At 36.1% G+C, this 12,332-nt stretch overlaps 1 protein-coding gene across 2 annotated transcripts in view; it reads left to right on the top strand.

The window, feature by feature from the left end:
* The window catches only part of Mgat4c (MGAT4 family member C), a 265,766-nt gene that overhangs the window by 180,299 nt on the left and 73,135 nt on the right, over positions 1 to 12,332 (top strand). Inside the window, exon 1 of one of the 2 annotated variants that reach the window (XM_023716279.1) lies at positions 7,525 to 7,679. The exons of the other annotated variant lie outside the window; for it this stretch is intronic. The gene's annotated coding sequence lies outside the window, so the exon portion shown is untranslated. Of the gene's footprint in view, positions 1 to 7,524; positions 7,680 to 12,332 lie in introns of those variants that run through there. 2 annotated transcript variants of the gene reach the window in all.

Genomic DNA, 12,332 nt, shown 5'->3' with positions numbered 1-12,332 from the left:
TAGATCAATTTGATGTCCTTGCATTTGCTGGGAAATGACTCCAGGAAGGTGGCCTGTAAGATGTCTATTCAAGTCATGTTTTTATTTTTCCCCAAGCAGAGTTGATAGAAGCAAAGTTGGATTGAGGGTAGCAAAATGATCAGACAAAGGTCTGGGGTTGATAATAATTCCTACAACTTCAATTCTGTGGTTGTACAGTAGAAGAAATTTAAGAAATTGATATTTTATCTGAAATAGTGTCATTACCTTTAGAAAAGAGGGTGTTGATGTTTTCCAAAAATAGATGCCAGGGGGCCTGGGAGATGGCTCAGTAGAATAAGCAAGGGTCTGAGTTCAATCCCCGGTTCCCCCCAAAAAAGAAAGAAAAAATAGATGCCAAAGTAAGTGAAGTTTCCAACTCAGAAAGTTGCTTTTGTGATAGTTCTTAGATGAAGGCATAAATCTATACTGACCTCCAGTATGGAATAAGATTTGAAAGTTTGAATTGAGTAGACGCATATAGTATTTTTTCAGAAACTGTAATAATAAAAGTCAACTATTCACAGTTTTAGAAAGGAAATGGTAACTTAAATGTCAGTGCTCAAATATTTAATAAATTATACAGAACCTAGTATATGCTGATAATAGGATGCATACTGTTTCGTGTTAAGGTGCACTAATATTCAATTTTAGAAAAATATTCTAGTCAACAGGGTGGCTTACATGAACCTCAAGAACTGCATTAGCAGAAGAAGCTGGCTAACATGTTGCTCTTCCATTCTCATTGCTGACTGTGTCATAATCCGTGCGTGCTAGCAGTGGTACATTGCAGCATAATACATATTCCAGAGATATCAGCACGACAGTATGATTGTCCCAAACACATAGTGCAATTAGCAGTAGAAGACACTTGGTATAGTTCCAAAAGTCTCAGATATTTTTCTTCCCCAAAGAAGACAATAACCTGAGTGAGGAAATAAAGTTGAGTACTGTCAGCAGGGCAGAGTGGCACATGGCTGTAATCCCAGAACTCAGGAGGCTGAGGCAGGAGGATCCTTGCAAGTTTGAGACCAACTTGGGCTATGAAGTGAACTCAAGCCTAGTCTGAACTGCAGAGCAAGATCCTGTCTCCAAAAGACAAAAAAAAAAAAAGCAAAAAAACAGTATTATCATAAAAACACTATCACAAAAAATTACTTTTAAATTCATTTCAGTTTATTCCTTACTACTGTGTAAGTCTTTCTTACTTTCTATGTGTAGATATCTATTTACCCATATCTCAGCAATCAATCCGTGTTCATGCATCCCAACATTGTTCTAGACATCATTTGTTTTGTTGTATAAATGCATGAGTAAATGCATGAAGCAAAATATAGGAAAGAAACCTGTTGGTAGCATGGTTGTGTGTATATATGATACTTATTTATCTGGAAAAAAGACGTGTGTGTGTGTGTGTGTGTGTGTGTGTGTAAAAATTATTTGGATCTTTATTTTTATTTTTGTTTTTATTTATATAATGGTCTCCTCTTATATAGAGAGCAACAAAACATAAGAAAAAACAGAACTTTATGAAAACAGTTGATTTGTTTGCTTTAGAAAGGTTTTTTTTTTTTTTTTTGTGGGTCAGTCAAATAGCTCAGCAGATTAAAACATCTGCAAGCAGGTGCAGGGGCGGGGGTCCCATCCCTGGGCCTCCAATGCCAGCCGCGCCCCTGGGATGTGCTGCAGTGGAGACTGAGGCTGGGCATGGTAGTGCACTCCTATAATCCCAGCACTTGGGAGACTGTACACAGGAAAATCACTGATGTAGTAGTGAGGCCCTGAACACCCTGTGTACCCTTCCCTAAAATATAGGAAAAATAAAAAGGTTTTTTCGTGGTATAGTTAGTTTAGTAACAATATATAACTAAGGGAAATACCATTATATGGCTTTGTAACATTAGGCATGCAATTTAACTCTCCGTTGTCAGTTCTATCTGTAAAAGAAGGATAATAATGGCTTATGTTTCATGGATTTACTGTGAGAATTGAACTTGGTAATATTTGTAGCAAGTCCTTAACAATTGCTTCAGCACACACAAATGTACACTCACCACAACTGTCACATGCATTAGCTCTAGTTTAAGGCCTAGTTTTCTCACAGAAATAAGAGTTCATGAAACTAAGATGTTTCCTTTTGTTGCTGTTGTTGTTGTTTCTGAATTCTAAGAAGTGTGCAAAATATTGAAGATATTTAATAATTCTTGTTTGAAGAAGCAGTTAGGATTTTCTAGGGGACAAGAAACCAAAGAAAATATTTGTGTGATTGTGCAGATAGACTGACAGGATCAGAAGTAGAGAAGCCCACAGTGGCCAATTGCATCCCAGAAAGCCAGTGAGCTTCTTAGCCCAAGAATGGAAGCAACAGAACAAAAGACATCAAAGATGATGCACTAATCTGAGTTGAAGGTCTAGAACTTCTGTGACAGTGGCTGGTAGTAGTTTGAGTTAAAAGGATAAAGAAACAGGATTCTGATATCCAAAGAGTCAGCAAAAGAGGCAGCCCCTCAAGTAAAACAGATCTTTCAGAGGTGCACCACCTTTCTCCTTCGCGTTTTATTCTGTCCGGGAGGCACGCCCGCAGTGTGTGTGGGTCTCACCCCTCCCCCATCAGTCTGCTGACCTGGGTGGAGACTGGTCAGCAGACTGAAGGGGGAGGGGTGTTTTATTGGTGTACTTTATTACTCAAATACGTAAAATGGGCTAATGAATATACTTAATTTATGTGTTGTTGAAATGAATGATGAGCTAATGTATTCAAATAATAATAAATACTGTCTTTTCTACACAGTACTGAAGGAGCTCACTCACGTGGTGTCATATTATATGCAATAACTTGTGTGCCTTGAATTTGCATAACTACATTTGCATAACTAGAAAGCCTTCAAAATATTATATGATGATTCATATAGCTGTTCTCTTCTCCCAAAAACTCTTGTTTGCTCTGAATTTTGCTTTTTAATATCCGTTCTATTTTTATTTTTCAAATGGATTTATGTTTAGCCTTGAGTTTCATTTTTGGATCTACAATTTCTGTCTCTTCATTTATTCTCATGACGGCTTGTTGCTTTTCTCACGTCCAAAAATTCGGGCTATGGAGTTTTCACAACGCTTTTAACATGATAGAATTCATTTCCTTATTCTGTTTGGTCATGCCACATTCTCTATGATCTACCTTTGCATTTAAAAGGCGTATTAATTTGAAATTTCAACTTTGGACTCTATATTATTTCACAATCCTGGAATTTCCTATTTAGCTACAATCTAAAGAACAATAGTGTTAGTCTGGTTTTCAACCTGTATATATGACAATTAACTTTATATGGTCTTATTTGGTAAACAAATGAATTTAATGTTGAAAAAACAAAGCGGAAAGTGGGGAGCAAAGAAGGGAACTGAAATTTATTGAGAACACATACCAATCTTGTATAGTGAATGTAATCTTTATGTACTACACATGTATTAATAAAAATAAAACAAAAGTATACGGAACTATCTAGATTTATAGGTACTTAGAGATACAGCATGATCCTGAATAGACAATTTAGATACTGGCTTTTAAACAGATTTTGAAGAAAGTAGTGAATGTATTTGTTTGATCAGATTCCTTAAAATGTAATTAGCTCCATTATAAGGAAGTAAACCAAATTTGAGATTATAAATCTGATTGTTGCTACACTTCAACAGTTCTGTGTGTCTTCTTAAATATGCCTCAATAATCTCAGTAAATCTTACTTATTTAAAAAAGAACTTTTTCAGAGATAAATTAAACTTCCAAATCTCAATTTACTGAAAACAATAGCAGTAACCACAATACTCCCAACATATCCAGTAATCTACATGAACAGTGTTGTCAACTTACAGGTTATCAGCTTACATTAAAAGTGAAATTCAGGGAAAGTATCCATTGCTTAACATTTGGTTAAATTTATAAATGAGAAATAGATTAATTTACTTTCCTTTTTCCTTGATTCAATAAATATTTTATCTCTACATTAACAAAGTATGTCTAAACCATGAGTAGAAAAAGATTCTCACTGTTCTATAATTTGTAATCTTACATAAGAAGGCACAAAATAAGAACTGTCAAATGATATATGTTACAGAAAAATGGGAAAAAGTAAGTTTAAGGATAGTAAATTTAGGACTAATAGAATAGAGAATGCCTATTTGGAGAGAGGAACTTCTTGCAATGTAATGGTTAGGTTGGATTTCAGTGAGATTATATTTTGACAGTGTTTTGAGATTATTCAAATGCTGGAGACAGGGAATATTTAGAAAAAGAAAGAATGGAGAACGGAAAAGGAACAAGAAAGAGAGACAGAGAGAAAAGGAGAAGAAAAAGAAGGTGAAGGAGAAAGAAAGAGATGAAAAATCAGAAGAAGAGGAAAAAATGGACGGGAGTAGAGTGGACAGGGAAAAGGAAAGTAAAAACAAGAAAGTAATATGAAAACTAACAGTACCTTAGTCCAAGGCAATACTTTTGAAGCCATGGTTATATAATGGATATATTTCATACATTAGCCCCCTTAATTTCCTGATGAATTTCTTTCTTTGTTTTTTTTATTTTCTATTAATTTTATTGAGAAGCAAACAGTGAGACAGCTTCAAATCCGATTAATAGGGCAGTTTCAAAGATTAATACATTGCATATTGTTGTCTTCATAGTGGTTATTCATAGTACAAGATGTAGACATGATATTGTGTCCAAACACTATTAGTACAAATCTTTCTTCTCATTGAATTAAGAGAAAGTAGCTCTATAGCTATCCTAACTATTTTGTATATACACATACAAAATGGTCCTTCATTTGTATCCCCTTTTCTTGTTTAGTTTTGTCAGAGAAGGGTGCTCCTTCATTGCATTTTAAATATTGTATGTGCATGAATTCAGCAAAATAATCCAATATTGTCCAGTAGTCCATAATAGTAGTGGGTTATCCGTAGGACTGGCAATATCAGAAGTTGTTGACTTGAGCCCTTTACAGCTCAGTTCATGTGGATTTCAAGCAGAATTAACAGTGATTCTAATTGGTCTAGAGAACTAGAAGAGTTGAGTAGGTATCAACTGAAAATCCCCCCATGCCATCATATACATCACGTGTAAGATTTTTCAAATGCAGATATGAATTTTCAAAGATAATTTTTAAGTAAAGCTAAAATTTTTAGATAGACTTTAACATCTTCTAGTTTGCACTATCATACTTAACTCACTCATTTGTGAATCATTGCCGCTACTGAATGCAGTATTTGAGGAATGAATCTACAATATACGAGGTTGGACTTGAATTTCTTTGCAAGTGGGGATGTCCTCATTCAAGAGAAAAGGAAGATATTTGTGGGGAGATACTTTTTGAAGATAAGAATTTTCACAACACCAGATACACTACACAGCTGTATTTTTGCAAACTGACAGATACACTACACAGCTGTATTTTTGCAAACTGACAGACACTAACTTCCAAAATTTCAGAAAACAGTGTAACTTAAGAAGAATAAAAGAATTGGATGGCTGTTTATTTATATATCTGAAGCACTTCAGCAGCAGGAGACATTTATCTTCAAAACTGGTCCACGTTTTAAGCATATGAGTCTCTCTTTTCCTTATTACACTCCAAAGTAGGATTTTCCTAGACAATACCATTGTATCATTTAATTCTACCTTGGCATGCAACTGCACTGAAATTCATTACTCTGCATTGCAATTTTGCTTCAGGGTATGATTAAATAGTCACCCACAACATAAGCTTTGCTAGGTAAGTACATGATTAAAATATTAGGTATATTTTACATTTCATGGACTGTTTCTGTTTTCTAACAATTCACATAATTGTGAAAGTGTCTTGAATTTCCCATCAATTTTCATGTATTTACATGAACAAATAAAAGTCCTTGGGGCCCTCAAAAAAGCTCTAGTGGAAAATAAATAAATGATAGTAATAATAATAATATATTTTAATGAAGTGATAATTTAGAAGTTGTTTGGAGCCCATATTTGTGTATAGAAACCTTAGTAGAGGCCTCAGATTACAGAGACATGATATCTTCTTGAGTCTGCACTTTCTTTGGGAAAAGCAGCACCTGTAACCCTAGTCTTGTACTACTTAGTCCTATCAGGGCATTTGACTGCTTTGAAATTGGCTGAATTTGGTATTGAACCCATTTTGACGGGACTCTTTTGTCCTGGTGCTTATTTGGGATATGATGTGCTAGCTAGAACTTGGCATTTGCCTTGTGACTTGCAATTCTTGTGGATGAGAACACTTTGCTTGGTGCTTGTTCCATTTTGTCCTCATGCCTCCCAGAACCAATTATTTTGGTGTATGGAGTAATTGCTGCATGTAAATTATTCATGAAAGATAAGGATAATAACAAAAGTTACTATGTTTGTGTCACAAGGGCCATAATAATACATTTGAAGCATTTTTCACTTTTTCTTTTTGTATTTTAGGGAAGGGTTCACAGGGTGTTCAGGATCTCACTACTAGATCAGATTCATAGTGATCTGCCTGTTTACAGCCTCCCAAGAGCTGGGATTACAGGCATGCGCCACCACGCCCAGTCTCAATTGCTTTCTCAACACGTCCTAGTGGTAGGGCCAGCATGGCAGGCCTGGGGTTTGAACACCCGGCCCCAGTGCCTGCTTGCAGGCACTTTAATCCACTGAGCTATTTGGCCAGCCTGCATTTTTCACTTTTAACTATCTTTAAAAGGGTAAACAATTGACTGAAAGCCTCACTGAATATAAGATGAAATGCTAAGGGTCATATTTCTCACTACTAGTATTTTCTTGCTGAGAGAATTCAGGAGCAGTTTGAAATTCCATTTGGCATGTTGTAAAATATTATTACACATTTTGGGGGGATTTATACCATTTATAGAAACTGCTCAAGGAAATGTTCTGAGCCAGAGCTGCTGTCTTTCTCATGAGGCATTTTGGTTTGGGCTGCCTGGCCTTTTGGCAGCAGGTTGATGATCACGTAAGCATACATCAAGTGCTAACAGGGAATAGCACAAATTTCTGGGCAACTCAAGTCTTCAAAAACCCAATAATAACCAAAATATGCAGACAAAATGACTAGGGTATTTAAATGGACATTTTCAGTTAATACAATCTTTTCTGTAACAAAAATTCCAACTAAGCAAAGATGTACTTAATATTAAAACAAAGGTGTCAGCGGACGTAGGTTAAAGTCTTGATTTTAAAATTCCTTACTCTTAAATCAATCTAAAATAATGCATTTTTCAAGCAATTCAGAAAGAACCGACAAACTAAAAATGTTTTCTCAAGTATCAGTTTAAGACTCAAAAGCCAGTATACTAGAGAAGTCTTGTTGAATTAAAATTTGTGCCTTTAAAAGTCCAAATCATTAGGGGAATTAATGTATTATTTCACCTCATTCGTAATTTAACAAATATTTGTCAAACATTTACTTCAGTTAAGACACAAAGGTGATATGTTGTGATTTTTGTAGTAGTGTTGACAGCACTGCGGAGATACAGCCATTCTCATGCTGACAGCCACAAGATGTAGTTGACTCTCTGACAAGCGTCTAAAGAAGAGAACTCCAGCATTGTTCCAAGGCACTAAATTGAAATCCCATGTGAAGTATGATTGGGAAGTGGCAGGTGTTCAGTGAGGTTGCAGCAATGAATTCTTGGTGAGAAAAAATATATGGCTGAAAAATATATTTAAACAGACAAAATAAGAAAAGAATGAAGCAATCAGGATAAAGGGTGAATGAACTCAGTTGGCGTTTCAGGACACTATACAGGCGGCAGGGTTATGAGTCACTTATCTAACTGGATAAAGGTGTGTTGGCTAGATGAAATGGACAGATGCTGTGAAAACAGGAGCAGACTTAGAGCCTGAATACTTGGGAAAAAAGAGACCTTCCAGTTAAATAGTGAGAGAAGACATATTTTTCCCTTGGTTTTTGTTTTGTGTTTAACCTTTATATATGTTGTTATGATATGCCATTGTGAATGTTAAATTTTATTACCAACTTCATGATTAAGTTGGCTAAGCAACTGAGATAGGACACTTCTGGGTATGTCTGAGTGAATTAAAGAGACTTGACCCATGGAAGAAAGAGTCCCTGGTTTCTTCCTTTTTTGCTCTTTTTTTCCCAATCCTATTCTGCTTCCTGTCCACCATAAAATGCAGCACCTGTGTTCCTCCACATCCTTCCGCCATGATTCTCCAGCACTTGTAACCCGGTCTCTGGACTGACTCTCCTAAAACCATTAGCCAAATGAAATTCTTCTTTAAGCTATGAGTGTGAAGTATTCTGTCTCAACAATGCGAAATCTGGCTGATTAAAGTAATTTCAGGTGCTAATCCTTCACACTTAGCCTGAAATTCAGCAGTGAATTCCTTGCCTTTGGGGACTGACAATATTATTTTTTCTTGAACTCTATTTCTTGAACATTGCTCAGCAGTGATTGACATACTATAAAGTTCACATGGCATAGTAATTTTTCATACACACATAAGTGTTTAAGACTAATACATAACAAATGTACCATCAAGGGAATTAATCTAGATAAGTTTCCACTTCCCACACTTCAATATTTTTTTCAATTTTTTTCATACTTCAGTTGAACTTTCATTAAAAATTCCACAAGTCTTTAAGAAATATGTAGTGATTGAGAATGTTATTTTTAAAATACAAAAATAAATAATCACTAAGGAAATAATCAATACCCAACACTTATTATTGAATAATTAAGGTACTAAAAAGGCATTTATCAGTGTAAGCAGTGGGAGCAATAAAGAAAAAAATTAATACTCAACCTAGACATTGATGTTTAGGGTGAAAGGAGAAATTGAAAACTATTCATGGATAATCTTATTCCAAAGCTATCAAATATTTTAAATCAATACGATAAAAAATTAATAAAATTTTGCAGTCTCAGAAATATGTTATATGGAATGTGTAAATTCAGAGAATTTTTTATTTTAAAGAGAATAACAATCCAACAAAAGCAAAGACAAAACAACAAAAACCAATAAAAATTATGCAGAATTTCAGACCAAGATTATAGAAAATTAACAATGGTTTTGGGGCCTGCCGAGTTTACTTAATAGAAATTATACACTGTCTACTGAAGTGATAAAAATTTATTTACCTTAAAATTAGTTTAAGGAAAACTATTTGGATTTTTAAATCAAGGAAATCCAGATATTTTTTATGAATTTTAACACTCTATATTTACTTCCTGAACTTTTAATTTTTATAAATTGAGTTTATTAATATCAAATACATGTGTAATTGAAATAATATTTTTTTCTCAAAATATCAAATTTAATTTAGCATCAACATAATAAAACTAATGAAACTTCTGCAAAGTAAGGGCTTTGGTGCCTGGAGAATTAATTACAATCATCTAAAAGAATGCCTAGAACACTTCTGAAGAACAAAATCTTAACATGTTCAGACTTGAAGGACAGGAATCTTTGACTGGGGAATAATTAATCGTGATTTTATTCAGGAAGAGAATCTATGAATGGCTACTTTTCTCTAAAATCGACCACTACCCATTGCACTTTCATTTCCATAAACTGGGGTAAGATGAGGAGCACTTAGAGGAAGATGATGAGGTTAACTGACCATCAGGGAAATTAAAAAGGAGGTTTTTTTATGATAGAGATAAAAGATTTTTAAAAGTACTTATATTCCAAATTCCCCTTCTTACTTGGCTCCTATTCATCTCATTTGTGCAAAGATTTGAACAGTAAGTGTCATCGCACTTCCAGCCACCGTGTGAAGAAGAAACATCTTCATATTATCCTATCGACATAAATACTGAATATCAGACAGTTCCATTCGTAGGATCTGTGCCTAATTGCAACACAAAATTGAACAGATAGATCTTTAAAGTCTTTAAGGGATATAATTTTAAATAGTTCTTAAAGATGTGTGATGTCTTGTGGAGCATCATGACTGAGGAGCATCATCTTTAATAAGATGTCTCAGTTCCTTTTCACTCACTGCTGGGACAAAACACCTAACATGCAAAATTAAGGAAGGAAAGTTATTTAGCTCACAGTTCATGCAGGTTTCAGTCTATACTAAGCTGGCTCCCAGGCAGAGTGGCACATGGCAGAGGGCAGCAGTTCATGGCAGCAAAAAACAGTGAAGAACAAAGGAACAAAGAGAAGGGCAGTAGTTGCAGCTTCTAGGAAGCCTCTCTCCCCTCCTTATATTATAAGCAGGCTACTCTAGGGTGATGGTGTAGAACTTACACAATATTCATGCCCTCCTCTTGCACAGGTGGGGATGTTTACAAAGTTTGAATTCTAACTCTGCTGAGTCTCTTAATTAAACTTCTAAACTTCTCAAGTTGACACAGTGTATCAACCAGTACAATCCACCCCTTGTCAACTTGGCAACCAGACATTTCCTTAAGCCAGTTGGGGCAAACATTAAGTACTGTAATTCCATTTGGAACATCTGAAGAAATCTGTAATGAGTTGTGAGCTCCAAAAGCCTTACATGGCTAATCCCCTATGGCACTTCTGCTGGTAGCTCCCATGGCTTTTCTCTGGGACTTTGCTCCCTCCTTGCAGCTTTTCTAGGGCAATCCAACTTCTTGGCTTTTCAAAACTTCTGGGGTTTCCACTGAATATGTTTTCCACTCATAGTTTTACACACTGGTCTCCCAGTGACAAACTGCCTGGCCTTCAAGGCCTTCTGATATCTCTGTGGAAGCCTTCTTAACCTCAGAACTCCTACATTCTGAATGCCCCTTAAAACCAATTTCATGTGGATAATGCCAAGGCCTGCTCCCAGCCAGGCCTTCTTCCTTCTTGGCTGTGGGGTCAAGTGCCTGGATCATTGAGCACTCTGACTCTGATTTCCAGGAACAAATTATCTATGCCAACACCATTAAAGAACCTGGTGTGGTCACTGCCTGTATTCTGGAACACGGGGCTCTGTGACTTTCTCCTCAGAGCAAAGTCCCTCACTCTCATGATTCTGAGGCTGCAAAGGACAAGAGCCTTCCCCCTTCCACGATACCTTCGGGACATGTTTTCTACTTTCCTGTTCCTTCTAAGCAATGGCTTTTACAAGTCTCCTTTGCAGTCCACTGCCTTTCTGGTGCTTCTTTTCTAGCCAAACTCACAACATTTTAAATCATCCTTCTGGGCTCTTTGCTCTTAACTCTCAACATATATCTAACTAAAAGCCCCCAACAATAGCCATGCCATTGCCTCAGCATTTGACTGCTTTGAGATTTCTTTTGCAAGATTAATCAGTCCTCCACTCTTAATCTTAGTCTCAAGCAAAGTCTCTGGAGAAGATCAAAATGCAGAGAAACTTTCTGTGAAGCCACAACACAAATCATCCAGAGTCCAACAACCAAAGCAGTCCTTCTTCCCAAAAGAAACATTCACAGCCTGGTATTTACAAGCAGGATTTCTATGAGCATTCTGATCTTCTGAGCTCTGACCAGAATCTCCCACTCAGAAAAGCCAAATGCATTCCAGCTCTTTACTAATAGGCAATATCTCCAAACACTTCTTATGCTTTCCCATAAGTCATTCCCAAAAGTTCTTGAACAACATGGTCAGGTAGTCACAGCAATGGCCCCACTCCCAGTATCAAATTCTGTCTCCATTACTCTTCACTTGTTGCTGGGACAAAATACCCAAAATTAAGGAAACAAAGTTTTATGTAGCTCACAGTTTGTGGTGGTTTCAGTCTATATTCAGCTGGCTCCCAGGCAGAGTGGGACATGCCAAAGAGTAGCAGTTCATGGCAGCAGAATACAGTGAAGAGAAAAGGGCAGGGCAGGGCTATAGATTCTAGCAAGCCTTTCCCTCCTCCTTATAAGGAGGCTACCCTAGGGTAGGGGTGTAGAATTCACACAGTGGTCCATGCCATCCTCTTGCTCAGGTAAAGATGTTTACAGAGTAAGAATCCTGGCTCTCTGCTGAGCCACTTAATCAAACTTCTAAACTTCTCAATTTACCACAATGTATCAAACAGTACATAGAGTCTATAATATGATTTGTGTTTCTACAGTCTTTTGATTTCAATGTACTGTTTTTACTTATATTGTTCTCTGGATCAGTGATTTTGCTATGTTCTCTTCATTTTATATTTTGATTTTAAATTATTTTCACTCAATTATCTTATTTTCTGAACTCACTGGTAACTCTTGAAAGCCCAGAGACAAATCTTAGATATTTAAGCTTCAGTTAATTTCCGACACCATATTTCATGTGAATATAGGATGAGTCATTGTAGTCTGAATAAATTACCACTGTTACCCCAAATTGCACAGAGCGTTATTGTTAGCACATT

The sequence above is a fragment of the Octodon degus genome, unplaced genomic scaffold (assembly GCF_000260255.1).
Source record: "Octodon degus isolate 3935 unplaced genomic scaffold, OctDeg1.0 scaffold00004, whole genome shotgun sequence".
In the NCBI taxonomy this organism is placed as follows: domain Eukaryota; kingdom Metazoa; phylum Chordata; class Mammalia; order Rodentia; family Octodontidae; genus Octodon; species Octodon degus.
Note: the sequence above shows the minus strand (reverse complement) of the source record. Positions and strands in the feature narration are given on the sequence as shown.